This window comes from Pseudophryne corroboree, chromosome 7 (assembly GCF_028390025.1).
Source record: "Pseudophryne corroboree isolate aPseCor3 chromosome 7, aPseCor3.hap2, whole genome shotgun sequence".
NCBI classification, from domain to species: domain Eukaryota; kingdom Metazoa; phylum Chordata; class Amphibia; order Anura; family Myobatrachidae; genus Pseudophryne; species Pseudophryne corroboree.
In genome coordinates this window covers 456,314,796-456,329,922 of record NC_086450.1, presented here as the reverse complement: position 1 = coordinate 456,329,922, position 15,127 = coordinate 456,314,796, and positions in this window count along the sequence as shown.

Genomic DNA, 15,127 nt, shown 5'->3' with positions numbered 1-15,127 from the left:
CATAGAGCAGTAGCACATATAGACATAGGCACCTACAGAGATATGGACATAAAGGAACACATACAGACAGACAAGAGAACATACAGACATAGGTACATAAAGACAAAGGGGAGCACATATAGGCATACTGTAGGCACATACAGACATAGGCACATACAGACACAGAGAAGCAAATACACACATGGACACATAAAGACACAGGGGAGCACATACAGGCATACTGTAGGCACATATGAACATAGAGGACTACATGAGCTCCAAATGATATCTTGACACTGGAATTACTTTACACCACTGGATGCTGCCCCACAGCACAGTAAACACCTCCCCATCCCTAGTCACACCACCACAGCACTGGTCACACTCCCTGTGGTGGCACACAATAGGCCCTTCATCAGTTTCAGCTCCAGTACCATGTGGACCTTAATCTGACACTGGCTAAGTACTATACAGCCGTGTAGTACTGTAATGCTAAAACACTGTGAACAAGATGGCACTGCATCTTTGGTGCAAATTTGGTTAAGGATGTTATCACTTCCCTAGCAGCAATATGGGCAAAGTGCAAAACTGCTCTCCATTCCAACAACAGTGACACAGCAAAATCATATATTCCCCCTAAAACTGAATATTCATTTTGAACAGAAAAACTTTTGCTACTATAATTGTTAAATAATTGGTAAACTAAACCCTGGAGCATATTATGGATGATGTAATTTCATAATTATATTCAATTCCTTATGGTAACACATTAAGTAAACATCTATTACATTGGGATCCACACAGTATAAATAAGGTTGTTTCAGTTACTGGGGTCTGCTTTATGCTGATCTAATGGTGAGTTATGATCTTTCAACATATATACTGTGTAATGTACTGTACAATGTAACTGTAACTCCACTATGGTTGTGATGATGTGTTATATTTTTTTCTAGAAAGTTTTGTGTTATTGTGTTGAAATTGTAATGAGCCCATAGGACACAAAATCATTGTCTTCTTTGAGTCGTATCACTTTTTAAGCTAAAACAAAAGATTTTATTTACAATTTGTATAGGCTACTATTAATGATTTACAAATCCCCCTCTATATAAGATAGTAGTAATATTTAAGAATAATGAAAAAGTAGGAATTTTCATTAAGGTGAAATAGGCAGAATATAGCACCAAGGGGTACATTTACTAAGGTGTGAGGTTTTTTATAGAACTGGTAATGTTGCCCACAGCAACCAATCAGATTCTACTTAACATTTATCTTGCTGCTTCTAGAGGATAAAAGATTGAATCTGATTGGTTGCTATGGGCAACATCACCAGTTCTAACAAACTCCCACCGTAGTAAATTTACACCTAAGATACAAAGGGCAGGAAAATACAATATAAAAAAAAGATCAATATCTCGAAATTGTATGATATTAAGAACTATTACAAAATGTAACCTTGTGCTGAGTGCAGTAATACAATATCACAGGAGAGGAAACAAAACCAAATACAGGAATGCTACTAATAGAAAATACAAGATTTATGTACAGTAAACAGGAATCTATAAATTATTTTTTTAATATGCTAAATCCATTTGTATTATACATACTATATAATTTTACCCAACCATGTAAAATAAACTTAAAGCCTACAGTAGTACAGTAGTACAGTAGTACTACTACAGTAGTAATGTCTACGAACTCAATAACAAAATAATTATGCTACACTACAGACAAAATATGTTTTGAATGCAAACTCAGCTTTTTTAACCATATTCTTTGACTTGTATAACATAGAAAATTTGAGTTATAAACAATTGACCACCCTATAATTAGTAATTGTTCCCGGCTGCCTAATTCATCACTGTTGGTGTAGCATAATAACTGTATATGGCTGAATGTAAAAAAATTTCATTGCTCATAATATGGGAATACATACAGTATGTTTCATTAACATCCGACTTACCGTCAGGACATTTTTCTACTACAATGACCCACACGGGTTCTACAAAACTGTACAAGAACCTACAGTGTCACATTTCAAGCATAGTTCTTTCTAGCACAACAGAATCTTATTGGAGTGCAGTAAACACACAATTTATTTTTCTGTTAATAAAGATTGGTTTGAAAACAAGTTTATTCTGCATCAAGCTTGACATAAAATTGAGCTCTCCTAATTTAGAATAAAATTCTGTTTATTTAAAAAGTGACACCACCTAAAAAATGAAAAAAATATATATATTTTCTTCCATGTAAGTACATCAATACTAAAGTGCAACTGTTATATGTCATAGAAATTTACTAAGTGTAGCCGTAACTTATTATTATACTCATGACTACGTTTAAACCTTCAAAAAATGTTGCTTCTTTTTCCAAAATGTAAAAATAAAGGCCCTCATTCCGAGTCGTTCGCTCGGTAAATTTCTTCGCATCGCAGTGAATTTCCGCTTAGTGCGCATGCGCAATATCCGCACTGCGACTGCGCCAAGTAAATTTGCTATGAAGATAGTATTTTTACTCACGGCTTTTTCTTCGCTCCAGCGATCGTAGTGTGATTGACAGGAAATGGGTGTTACTGGGCGGAAACAGGCCGTTTTAATGGCGTGTGGGAAAAAACGCTACCGTTTCCGGAAAAAACGCAGGAGTGGCTGGAGAAACGGGGGAGTGTCTGGGCAAACGCTGGGTGTGTTTGTGACGTCAAACCAGGAACGACAAGCACTGAACTGATCGCAGATGCCGAGTAAGTCTGAAGCTACTCTGAAACTGCTAAGAAGTTTGTAATCGCAATATTGCGAATCTTTTGTTTGCAATTTTAAGAAGCTAAGATTCACTCCCAGTAGGCGGCGGCTTAGCATGTGCAATACTGCTAAAATCGCCTTGCGAGCGAACAACTCGGAATGAGGGCCAAAGTGTATTAATTTAGTTTATTCTTTGTACTGATTGTATACAGATAATTACAGTTTATCAGGTGGAATTGCCTAGAACATAAATGTGCAGCAAAATTGCTTTGAGTTGTATTCGTGAAGCAATGAAAAGTGTGGAGAAGTGAGCCAGTGGAGAAGTTTATCATGGCATCCAATCAGCTTTGAAGTAACATTTATCAAGTACTTTCTATAAAATTATATACAGCAGCTGATTGGTTGCCATGGGCAACTTCTCCACTGGCTCCCTTCTCCACTCTTTTCACTGCTTCATGAACAGACCCTTTCATGTACAGTAGAAGTATTAATGAGCATCTATAAACAAAATTAATTTACCAACAAAAAAAAACTGTTCATAACAAAATTGTCTCTTTCTCTGACACATTTTTGTTGCGCAAGATGTTAACAGAACATGGCAAGTGTGCAACTCCAACTTTCAGATGGGATGAAATGAAATCCCAAAATCAACAATTGTTATTCTTTGTTATTTATGGTTTATGTGTGAAACACAATAGGAGTTTGAGGTTACTGAATAATTGTCGGTAGAAAGATCAAGATGGTATCTTTCCTTGTATCATGCTGATATTTTACCTTCAAGTCATGGCATATATAGTACTGTATAATATCCTCCATGGTGTAATTTAAAATGATACTCGAAGGGAGCTGAAACCATATAAAAGCATGAAAAAGTAGCTGTTACACAGGTCACACAAATTAAAGTTGACTATACTCTGCACACTTTTTTTAACATCAGTTTACAACACAGGTAAAATATGCCAGTAAAGATGGCATTATAACGAGGCTAGTTAGTGCTAAGAGAGTCATATAGTTTCATAGGTGCTTGTCATGGACTCAGCTGGCTTCTGACTGTCATCTAATATAAATCTATTTGAGAACAGTACATATAAGGTAAGTGTAATGTTAATGGCAAAATGCCTAAGTAAGACTAGTTAATGATGATAAAAATACAGTATCATAGGCCAGGTATAAAAGACCACTTTTATCGCAATAATGTAGTAATGGTAATTTGTTTTTATAGAATGTGCCATGGAGAACCAGACTTACAGTTATCCAAAGGAAATCCAATTAATGCTGTTCTCTGCCAATTCTGAGTATACATTGTTAACTGTCTGTGGGCTTTTCTTTCTATATATATTTGGAGTTCTCAGCAATTCTATTATAATTACCATAATTTACATTGATAGTAAGTTACACACCCCCATGTACCTATTTCTCTGTAGCCTGGCCTTATTAGATATCGGTTATACAACTACTACTGTCCCTAAACTGCTGTACATGTTACTATCTGGAGATAATACAGTGTCATTCATACAATGCTTTGCACAGATATTGTTTTATGTTTTAGTTGGCTCCACAGAGGACCTTCTAATTTTCCTTATGACATATGACCAATATGTTGCTATATGTTATCCTTTACACTATCACTATTTCTTAAAAAAGAGAAATTGTCTGTTATTTGTAACTGTCTCCTGGATATTAGGATGCTTAAATTCATTTATGATCACAATTACAGTGTCACACATGTCCTTATGTCAATCAGCTACCATACACGAAATTTTCTGTGACCCTAAAGCTCTGTTTAACATCTCCTGTGCTGGAAATGAAGACTTTTATATTATAATATTTATGGTGGCATTATTATTTGGAGTTTTTCCAGTTCTGTTCTGTGTATCAGGGTAATCTTGCAGATAAAATCTAAGGATGGCAGAAACAAAGCCTTCTCCACCTGCTCATCCCACCTCACTGTTGTCATCATTTACTATGTGACAGCTATGGGTGCATTTGTGATGCCACCTTCAGAATACTATAAGTTTCTAGAACCAATCTTTACTGCACTGTACTCAGTTGTTACACCCATGATGAACCCTATCATAGATAGTCTACGAAATAAAGATGTGAAAATGGCTCTTTTGAGATTACTGGGTGTAAAACGAACAGTAAATGAGAATTTGAAAAATAAATAAAACAATGTACAGTAAATTATAATCAAAATGGAAAATTTGTTGGAGATGAATATATAATTAATTTTTACAGTCTTTGTACCTGCTCTTGTTGTCAACTAAACAATTGGAAGGTTTCTGGAAAGTTGAGAAAATATAATTTTTATATAAACCAGGATGCAGAAAGATGATTCCAGTTTGCAAAGATCTCTATCAATTAGTCCTTCACCATTTGCCTTTACAGTCAGTCTACCAAGAGTGATGCATATTTCTATGTTTTAGGAAGAGAAACCACTGATTTTATTAAACACTACATTAAATCTGCTTGAAAGTAACAACATTAACAATAAACATACAGTCAAAGGCTTGTTTATGAACTGTGTCCAAAAATTCACCTATTTGATTGACATTCATAGGAACACACATGCATTCTGTATTTCAAAGTTGACTCCATACAGAAGTTCAGGTGACCATTGTAATGCTGGTGAACCTCACTTGATCCTAGCGGATGGCTGAACACTTTACCCTTAGAGGATACTCCAACCAAGTGGCCTAATGCTAGCCATACATCAGACCAACTTCAGACCAACTTTTCTCCAACTCTCCAAACTTCCAACCGTCCAACTTGTCTGTCCAACTAAAACAGTGCTCCACACATCTAACCAACTTTTCATCAGACCAGTAGACCAGCCAACTTCTCTCCAACTTCTGATGTCACAGAAGTAGGCGGACAGTGCCTGCCTACTTCTGCATGTTTTGAATAGATTATTTAAATATAGAATATTTGATGTCTATTTAATTATTTCAATAAAAACAACAAAGATCTAAATATACAGTTTTTGAATTCCTGTATCAGGTTACAGAGTACTAGATATAAATAAACACAATGTTTCATTATGATGTCTTTGATATTGGTTTTTAAAGAAATAGTTGATTATGCAGCATAGTAGAACAACCTTATTCACATTACGCCATGCAGTAGAGCCTTTTATTTATGCTACATCACACACTAGCAGAGGCGTATCTATGGTAGGGCGAGCAGGGCACTTGCCCTGGGCGCCATAACAGGTCCGACAGAGGGGGGCGCAGCCGGCCAATGGCTGTGTTCCCTGGGCAGTGTCTCCGCCTCTACCTCCGCGTTGTACTGTCCAGGGTGGTGTGGGACTGGGTAGCCACGCCCGCAATGATTTGCCGGGCCAATAGGTATAGGCAAGGGCGGGGATGGGGAAGTATCTACCAGAGCCAGCATTAGTGGATGGGCGGGATGTACGGACCACGGAGGCTTCTGCACCCTATTGTGTGTGTGTGTTTGCGCTGCCAGCTGCCGCAGGCCTCGGCAGAAGAAGGGGGGCCGGCGGCCGTGCTCCAGCTGGTGTGACTGAAACCAAAGTGAGTGGCAGCGGTGTCCGCGGGCCGGGGGTATATTTGCTGTTTCTGGTGTGCAGCAGACGCCGGATCACACCACCCGGCACACGCTCCTTTCCTCGAGACACCACCTCCTTACTCACCGCTGCGGAAGTATGCTGCCGCGGGTCCTGACTCCCGCTCCTCCTGCACGGTATCCATTAATGCAGGCTGCACTGACAGGTTGAGTAGAGCAAGAAGCAGAATTCCTTAGTGAGATGGTGGTTATTATTACATTGTCCATGCTCTGCCTCTCCCTGCTCTCTCTCTGGCTCCTCTCTCTCTCTCTCTCTCTCTCTCTCTGTTGCCTGCCACTTTATATCCCTGCTGTGTCTCTCTGTCCCTGATGTCTCTCTCTGTCCCTGATCTCTCTCTGTCCCTCATGACCCTCTCTCTTTGTCCCTGATGTCTCTCTCAGTCCTCGCTGCTTCTCTCTCTGTCCCTGATGTTTCACTGTTCCGCTACCTCTTTCTGTCCCTGATGTCTCTCTCTGTCCCCGCTGCCTCTCTCTCTTTGTCCATGATGTCTCTCTGTCCCAGCTGCCTGTCTCTCTCTGTCCTTGATGTCTCTCTCTGTCCCCGCTACTGTCTCTCTCTGTCCCTGATGTCTCACTCTGTCCCCGCTGCCTCTCTCTGTCCCTGATGTCTTTCTCTGTCCCCACTGCTTGTCTCTCTACGTCCTTGATGTCTCTCTCTCTGTCCCCGCCGCCTCTCTCTGTCCCTGATGTCTCACTCTGTTCCCGCTGCCTCTCTCTGTCCCTGATGTCTCACTCTGTTCCCGCTGTCTCTCTCTGTCCTTGATGTCTCTCTCTCTCTGTCCCCGCTGCCTCTCTCTCTGTCCCTGATGTCTCACTCTGTCCCTGATGTCTCACTCTGTCCCTGATGTCTCTCTTTCTGTCCCTGATGTCTCTCTTTCTGTCCTTGATGTCTCTCTCTCTGTCCCTGATCTCTCCCTCTGTCCCTGATGTATCACTCTGTCCCCGCTGCCTGTCTCTCTCTGTCCCTGATGTCTCACTCTGTCCTCGCTGCCTCTCTCTGTCCCTGATGTCTTTCTCTGTCCCCGCTGCTTGTCTCTCTCCGTCCTTGATGTCTCTCTCTCTGTCCCCGCCGCCTCTCTCTGTCCCTGATGTCTCACTCTGTTCCCGCTGCCTCTCTCTGTCCCTGATGACTTTCTCTGTCCCCGCTGCCTATCTCTCTCTGTCCTTGATGTCTCTCTCTGTCCCCGCTCTCTCTCTCTCTGTCCCTGATGTCTCACTCTGTCCCTGATGTCTCACTCTGTCCCCGCTGCCTCTCTCTCTGTCCCTGATGTCTCACTCTGTCCCTGATGTCTCACTCTGTCCCTGATGTCTCTATTTCTGTACCTGATGTCTCTCTCTCTGTCCCTGATGTCTCTCTCTCTCTGTCCCTGATCTCTCCCTCTGTCCCTGATCTCTCCCTCTGTCCCCGCTGCCTGTCTCTCTCTGTCCCTGATGTCTCACTCTGTCCTCGCTGCCTCTCTATGTGCCTGATGTCTTTCTCTGTCCCCGCTGCCTCTCTATCTCTGTCCCTGATGTCTCTCTCTGTCATCGCTGCCTGTCTTTCTCTGTCCTTGATGTCTCTCTGTCCCACTGCCTGTCTCTCTCTGTCCTTGATGTCTCTCTCTGTCCCCGCTGCCTGTCTCTCTCTGTCCCCGCTGCCTGTCTCTCTCTGTCCCTGATGTCTCACTCTGTCCCCGCTGCCTCTCTCTGTCCCTGATGTCTTTATCTGTCCCCGCTGCATGTCTCTCTCTGTCCTTGATGTCTCTCTCTGTCCCCGCTGCCTGTCTCTCTCTGTCCTTGATGTCTCTCTCTGTCCCCGCTGCCTCTCTGTCCCTGATGTCTCTCTCTGTCCCGCTGCCTCTCTCTGTCCCTGATGTCTCTCTCTGTCCCTGATGTCTCTCTCTGTCCCCGCTGCCTGTCTCACTCTGTCCCTGATGTCTCACTCTGTCCCGGATGTCTCTCTCTGTCCCTGATGTCTCTCTCTGTTCCCGCTGGCTGTCTCTCTCTGTCCCTGATGTCTTTCTCTGTCCCGCTGCCTCTCTCTCTGTCCCTGATGTCTCTCTCTGTCCCTTATGTCTCTCTCTGTCCCCGCTGCCTGTCTCTCTCTGTCCCTGATGTCTCACTCTGTACCTGCTGCCTCTCTCTGTCCCTGATGTCTCTCTCTGTCCCCGCTGCCTCTCTCTCTGTCCCTGATGTCTCTCTCTGTCCCTGCTGCCTCTCTGTCCCCGCTGCCTCCCTCTCTCTGTCCCTGATGTGTCTCTCTCTGTCCCTGCTGCCTCTCTCTTCCTGCCCCTTATGTGTCTCTCTGTCCCTGTGGCCTATCTCTCTCTTCCTGCTGCCTCTCTCTCTGTCCCTGATGTCTCTCTCTGTCCCCACTTCCTCTCTCTCTGTCCCTGATGTCTCTCTCTGTCCCCACTGCCTCTCTCTCTCTGTCCCTGCTGCCTGTCTCTCTCTGTCCCCGCTGCCTGTCTCTCTCTGTCCCCTCTGCCTGTCTCTCTCTGTCCCTGATGTCTCTCTCTGTCCCCGCTGCCTCTCTCTGTCCCTGATGTCTTTCTCTGTCTCCGCTGCCTCTCTGTCCCTGATGTCTCACTCTGTCCCACTGCCTCTCTCTGTCCCTGATGTCTCTCTCTGTCCCCGCTGCCTGTCTCTCTCTGTCCCTGATGTCTCTCTCTGTCCCTGATGTCTCTCTCTGTCCCTGATATCTTTCTCTGTCCCGCTGCCTCTCTCACTGTCCCTGATGTCTCTCTCTGTCCCCGCTGCCTCTCTCTGTCCCTTATGTCTCTCTCTGTCCCCGCTGCCTGTCTCTCTCTGTCCCTGATGTCTCTCTTTCTGTCCTTGATGTCTCTCTCTCTGTCCCTGATGTCTCTCTCTGTCCCCGTTGCCTCTCTGTCCCTTATGTCTCTCTCTGTCCCGCTGCCTGTCTCTCTCTGTCCCTGATGTCTCACTCTGTACCTGCTGCCTCTCTCTGTCCCTGATGTCTCTCTCTGTCCCCGCTGCCTTTCTCTCTGTCCCTGATTTCTCTCCCTGTCCCCGCTGCCTCCCTCTCTCTGCCCCTGATGTGTCTCTCTGTCCCTGCGGCCTATCTCTCTCTTCCTGCTGCCTCTCTCTCACTGTCCCTGAGATCTCTCTCTGTCCCCACTGCCTCTCTCTCTGTCCTTGATGTCTCTCTCTGTCCCCACTGCATCTCTCTCTCTGTCCCTGATGTCTCACTCTGTTCCCGCTGCCTCTCTCTGTCCCTGATGTCTCTCTCTGTCCCTGCTGCCTGTCTCTCTCTGTACCCACTGCCTCTCTTTCTGTCCCTGATGTCTCTCTCTGTCCCCGCTGCCTGTCTCTCTCTGTCCCCACTGCCTCTCTCTCTGTCCCTGATGTCTCTTTCTGTCCACGCTGCCTGTCTCTCTCTGTCCCCACTGCCTCTCTCTCTGTCCCTGATGTCTCTCTCTGTCCCCACTGCCTTTCTCTCTGACCCAACCAGAGGCATAACTAGGGCGGGGTGAGCAGCGCATGTGACATATGCGTCACGGCAGGTCCAGTAGAGGGGGCTGCCGCCGGCCAGGGACTGTGCACCGGACTACCCATCGCCTATCCATCATGTTCACCCAGTCAGGGCTCTGCCTCCCCTGTCTTTTAAAAAATGAAATCCGCCCCTTCTGATGACGTCACCCGCGTGCACTCCACTGTGTCAGGGGAAGAAGAACCTCGCTGGAGCTGCGGACCCATGCCATAGAACGGAGGTCACCACACAGTTAGAGGGACTGCTGACAGCTGCCTGTCCCTGGCAGATGAGGGCGATCCAGTCACAGAAGCCTCAGATTTCAGGTGAGTATATTTTTTTATCTGTCTTTATTTGAATTATTTTTTCTTTGCTCTTACTCTCCTCACCCATATCCTCTGCTCTGTTCCTGGTCACCCCACAGCCTGTCACCCCACTCCCACTGACCCCACTCAGAGCCTGTCACCCAGCCCTCCAGCGCTCTCCTCCCCTCACATAGAAGACAGCACAGGCACTGTGGGGCAATGTTTATCTGGCACTGTTGGGCACTGTGTATCTGGCTCCGTGGGGCACTGTGTATCTGGCACTGTGGGGCACTGTGTATCTGACACTGTGGGGCAATGTTTATCTGGCTCCGTGTGGCACTGTGTATCTGGCACTGTGTATCTGGCACTGTGGGGCACTGTGTATCTGGCACTGTGTATCTGGCACTGTGGGGCACTGTTTCTGGTACTGTGGGGGATTGTGTATCTGGCACTGTGGGGCATTGTATATCTGGCACTGTGGGGCAATTGTGTATCTGGCACTGTGTGTACTGTGTAAAAAGGGGACTCTGCCTGCGTACTGTGTAAAAAGGGGACTCTGACTGCGTACTGTGTAAAAAGGGCACTCTACTGCCATAATGTGCAAAAATTGAATGAAGGTGTGCTGAGAGACGACACAAGGGGTAGGTGATAGTGTGACTAGAGGCGACACGGGGTAGGTGATAGTAATGTTGGCACGCCTCATTTTCAGTGGCCAAGCACCTTCTGGTATGTGGCCACACCCCTTCTGGTGTGTGACCACGCCCATATTTTTGTTGCACGCCTTCAGCGCGCACACTAAGTTAAGGGAAATTTTTTTTTTTAGGGGGGGGCGCCACTCTTCATCTTGCCCTGGGCTCCAAAAATCCTAGTTACGCCTCTGCACACTAGAGACCATTTTTCACATTCTGTCACACAGTGTAGCACCTTATTCACGTTATGTAACAAAGTAGAGCACCTTATTCTTGTTATGTCACACAGTAGAGCACCTTATTTATTCACGTTAGAAGAGGGAGGTGGGTGAGGTTAGGGCAGAGAGAGAGAGAAAGGCCAGGAGGAGGTTGGTGAGGTTAAGCCACAGAAGTCAGGATGAGATGGGTGAGTACCGGGGGGGGGGGCAGGGGAGACTGAGCTTCTATTGGGGTCAAGGGAATCTGTGCTGCTACTCCGAGGTGGGTGCGTGCAGGGGAAACTTCTGGGGGGGGGGGCGCAGGCATAGGAGACTATGCTGCTGGGGGATGGGGGGGTTGCGGTCAGGTGATGCTGTGCTGCTATTTTTAGGGGGAATGCAGGCAGGGATGGAGCTACATGTTGCTTTATATATATATATATATATAGATCCAACAAGCGGTAGCACTCACATCCTCATAATAAACAAACGCTGGGGTGTCCACTCGAATACCACGGTATCCAAATATGTAGATAAAAATCAGAGGAGGCACTCTCCAGACTTTTTTACTATAAACAACTGTTCATTTATTAATGATATATTTTACATGATCAGCATAATGACAATAATTTCCTCAAGCGCTTTCGGCCCAAGCAAGGGCCTTCCTCAGGAGGCACTGCACATCAATCACAGCTTCCAACAAACATGAGCAGAAATCCAGACATCCAGCAATAACGCTGATCCTGTCTGACTGGCTCTAAATACCCTCACCACCTGAAAACGGCGCCAAAAACGTTATGATGTCATCAAACAGGGACAAATATTCTCCTCAATAAATAACCACCCATTCAAAGGATAAAGAACACCACACTCACCCCTATCCAGGAGCACAAACAGCCAAAATCACAATCAGCAAGTAGGTGACGATGGGGCTGCCGCAACCCATCTCTGACACCTGCCGCGTCCCAGGAACGCAAACGTCACACGGCCGGAAGTGCCCACCCGAACGCAAACAGGAAGTCAGGCACTGGTTCCCATCGAAAGAGGTTATAATTTAAGCACAACACCAAGGGACATCATAAGTAGGCGGACTGTCATTCCGATTTATCAGCCTTATATATCACACCCATATTGGGCAAGTGTGCAAAACAAATACAAGTGGCAATATGCATATAAAATGCACGAACGAGGATAGTAGAGCCAGACAGGGCAGTATTGAACATTCCCCAATAAACCCTCATCCCTCCAAGATTAGCTAGATCCCCAGAGTGCAATGGTCAAACGACACCGAACGTTATATATAACCCAAGTTCTAAAGTATTCTACCACTATTTACTTAAATCGGTTCAGCGCATCCCCATTGCACCCTGAAGATCAAAGCAATGAATACACTAAGTATATATAATACAAAAAATACAAATAGCAGACAGACAACATTAAAAAGTGCATCGGGCAAGGAAAAAACCTAGGTTTCACAAAACGAGTTTAGCGTAAGAAAACGTTTAACGGGTTCGACTCATTCAGACCATTGGGTGTCACTGAGCCCAATCTATGTATCCACCTTGCTTCTAGCTTTTTTAGGAGAAGTGAACGATCACCCCCTCTATTGGGGACAGGGACCCAATCAATAATTCTGCACTTCAAGGATGCCACTTGGTGTCCTTCATTTAGGAAATGCTGAGCCACCGGTTTGTCAGTGCGACCTGTTTGCAGTGCTTGATGAATTGAACTGCGATGGTTTGCCATCCGCTCTCTGAACGAACAGGTGGTCATCCACACATACGGAAGTCCACAAGGGCATAGTAGCATATAGATGACATGGTCCATCCGACAATGTAATCGGTATCGAATAGTGATTGGTTTCCCACTAAGTGGATGTGGAAACTTCTCACCGACCAACATCGAGCGACATGTCACACAACCCAAGCATTTGACGCAGCCTTTTCTTGTTTTATTTAGCCAATTATTTTCAGGCACACCCGTTTGTCTAGCTGGGTGCATCAGCAATTGTTTCAAGTTGCGCCCACGTCTATAGGCCAGCATGGGTGGATGTTCAAGTGTCTTTTTGAATTTTGGGTCTGAATTCAGTATAGGCCAGTGCCTCCTTATTGATGCTCTGACAGCAGGCGATTTTGCATCAAATTGTGTGACATATATCATCCGCGGTTCTTTGGTCGGTTTCACCTCAACTATTCTTGATCGTGCCTTTTCCAGGCATTTGTTGATAGTACCTTTACTGTACCCCCTCTGAGTGTAGCGAGCTTTAATCTCCACAATCTGATTCTCAGCAGTGGTTGAATTTGTATTGTTCCTCAAGACTAGCATAAATTGTTAGATCGGCAGGCTAGATCTCAAGGATGGTGGATTGCAAAATCGTATTACGATCCGTTTCTTTTCTGAATAGGGTAGTCCCTAAATTAGTGCCATCACGAAAAATGGTCAAGTCCAAGAAATTAATAGACTTTGTGTCTGAGTGTCCGGTAAACCATACAGTAGAGTCTAGGTTATTCAAGTATTCTAACATATCATTAAATTCTAGTTCGGTACCATCCCACAGCATTAAAACATCATCTATGAAACGTTTATAATATACAATCTTATTGCCATACTTTGGCATGATATTCAACGTTTCGTACTCATGCATAAATATACCCGCATATATAGGGGCCACATTTGAACCCATGGCTGTCCCCGAGCACTGCATATAGGCCCTCATTCCGAGTTGATCGGTCGCAATGCGAATGTAGCAGAGTTACACACGCTAAGCCGCCGCCTACTGGGAGTGTATCTTAGCATCTTAAAAGTGCGACCGAAGTAATCGCAATATTGCGATCACAAACCTCGTAGCAGTTTCTGAGTAGCTTCAGACTTACTCTGCCTGTGCGATCAGTTCAGTGCTTGTCGTTCCTGGTTGACGTCACAAACACACCCAGCGTTTGCCCAGGCACTCCCCCATTTCTCCGGCCACTCCTGCGTTTTTTCCGGAAACGGTAGCGTTTTCAGCCACACGCCCCTAAAACGCCGTGTTTCCGCCCAGTAACACCCATTTCCTGTCAATCACATTACGATCGCCGGAGCGATGAAAAAGCAGTGAGTAAAAATACTATCATCATAGCAAAGATACTTGGCGCAGTCGCAGTGCGAACATTGCGCATGCGCACTAAGCGGAATTTCACTGCGATGCGATGAAAAATACCGAGCGAACAACTCGGAATGAGGGCCATAGTACTCTCCTTGGTACATAAAGTGATTATTAGTCAAAATAATCTCTAAGAATTCCAAGATGAATTCAATGGGGATAGTGGTTATGCCAGTTGAAGTAAGTAGATTCTTCACAGCCTCCAAACCTAACCTATGCGGAATGATAGTGTATAATGACGATACATCAAGTGTTGCAAGCAACACATCCTCCTTTATCTCCCCAAGGTCCATAACCTTAGTCAGAAAGTCACCAGTGTCTCTAAGGTAGCTCGGTATATATGGTATTAGTTCTTGTAAAAAACCATCCACAAACATAGCTAGAGGTTGTAAGAGGGACCCCCTGGCAGAGATAATGGGTCTGCCAGGAGGGTTGACCATGGATTTATGGACCTTGGGGAGTATATAGAGCATAGGACAAATTGGAAAGTCAACCTTCAAATAGGTCGACATCTGCTCAGTCAACCACCCCAGGTTTACTGATCTATCAATCAACGTGTCAACCCTTCTTTTCACAAGAGGCATAGGGTTATGCCCACATTTGGAGTAAATTCTCGGGATCTGCAAGTTGGCGCCTGACCTCAGTGTCATAATCAACGAAATTCTGAACAACCACGGCACCGCCTTTATCAGCGGGCCGGATAACAATTTTATCGTTATTTCTTAAAGATCTCAAAGCTATACATTGGTCAGGCGTCAAATTCGCAAATCCCTTAGATGTGTTGTTTCTAAAGTCATTTTCCGTCATCCTTAAAAAAGTCTGAATACTGGGACTAGAAGAGGGGGGATCAAACAAGCTAGGTTTCTTAAGTATTTTAGGATCAATCAAATCCCCACCATCTTTCATAATTTTATCCCAAAAAAACTCACGTAGTCTCAGTTTTCGCCCAAACTTATAATGATCAATCGCTATGTTAAAATCATCATGTCTGGAAGTAGGTACAAAGGATAGACCTAAAGACAAGAGTGAGGT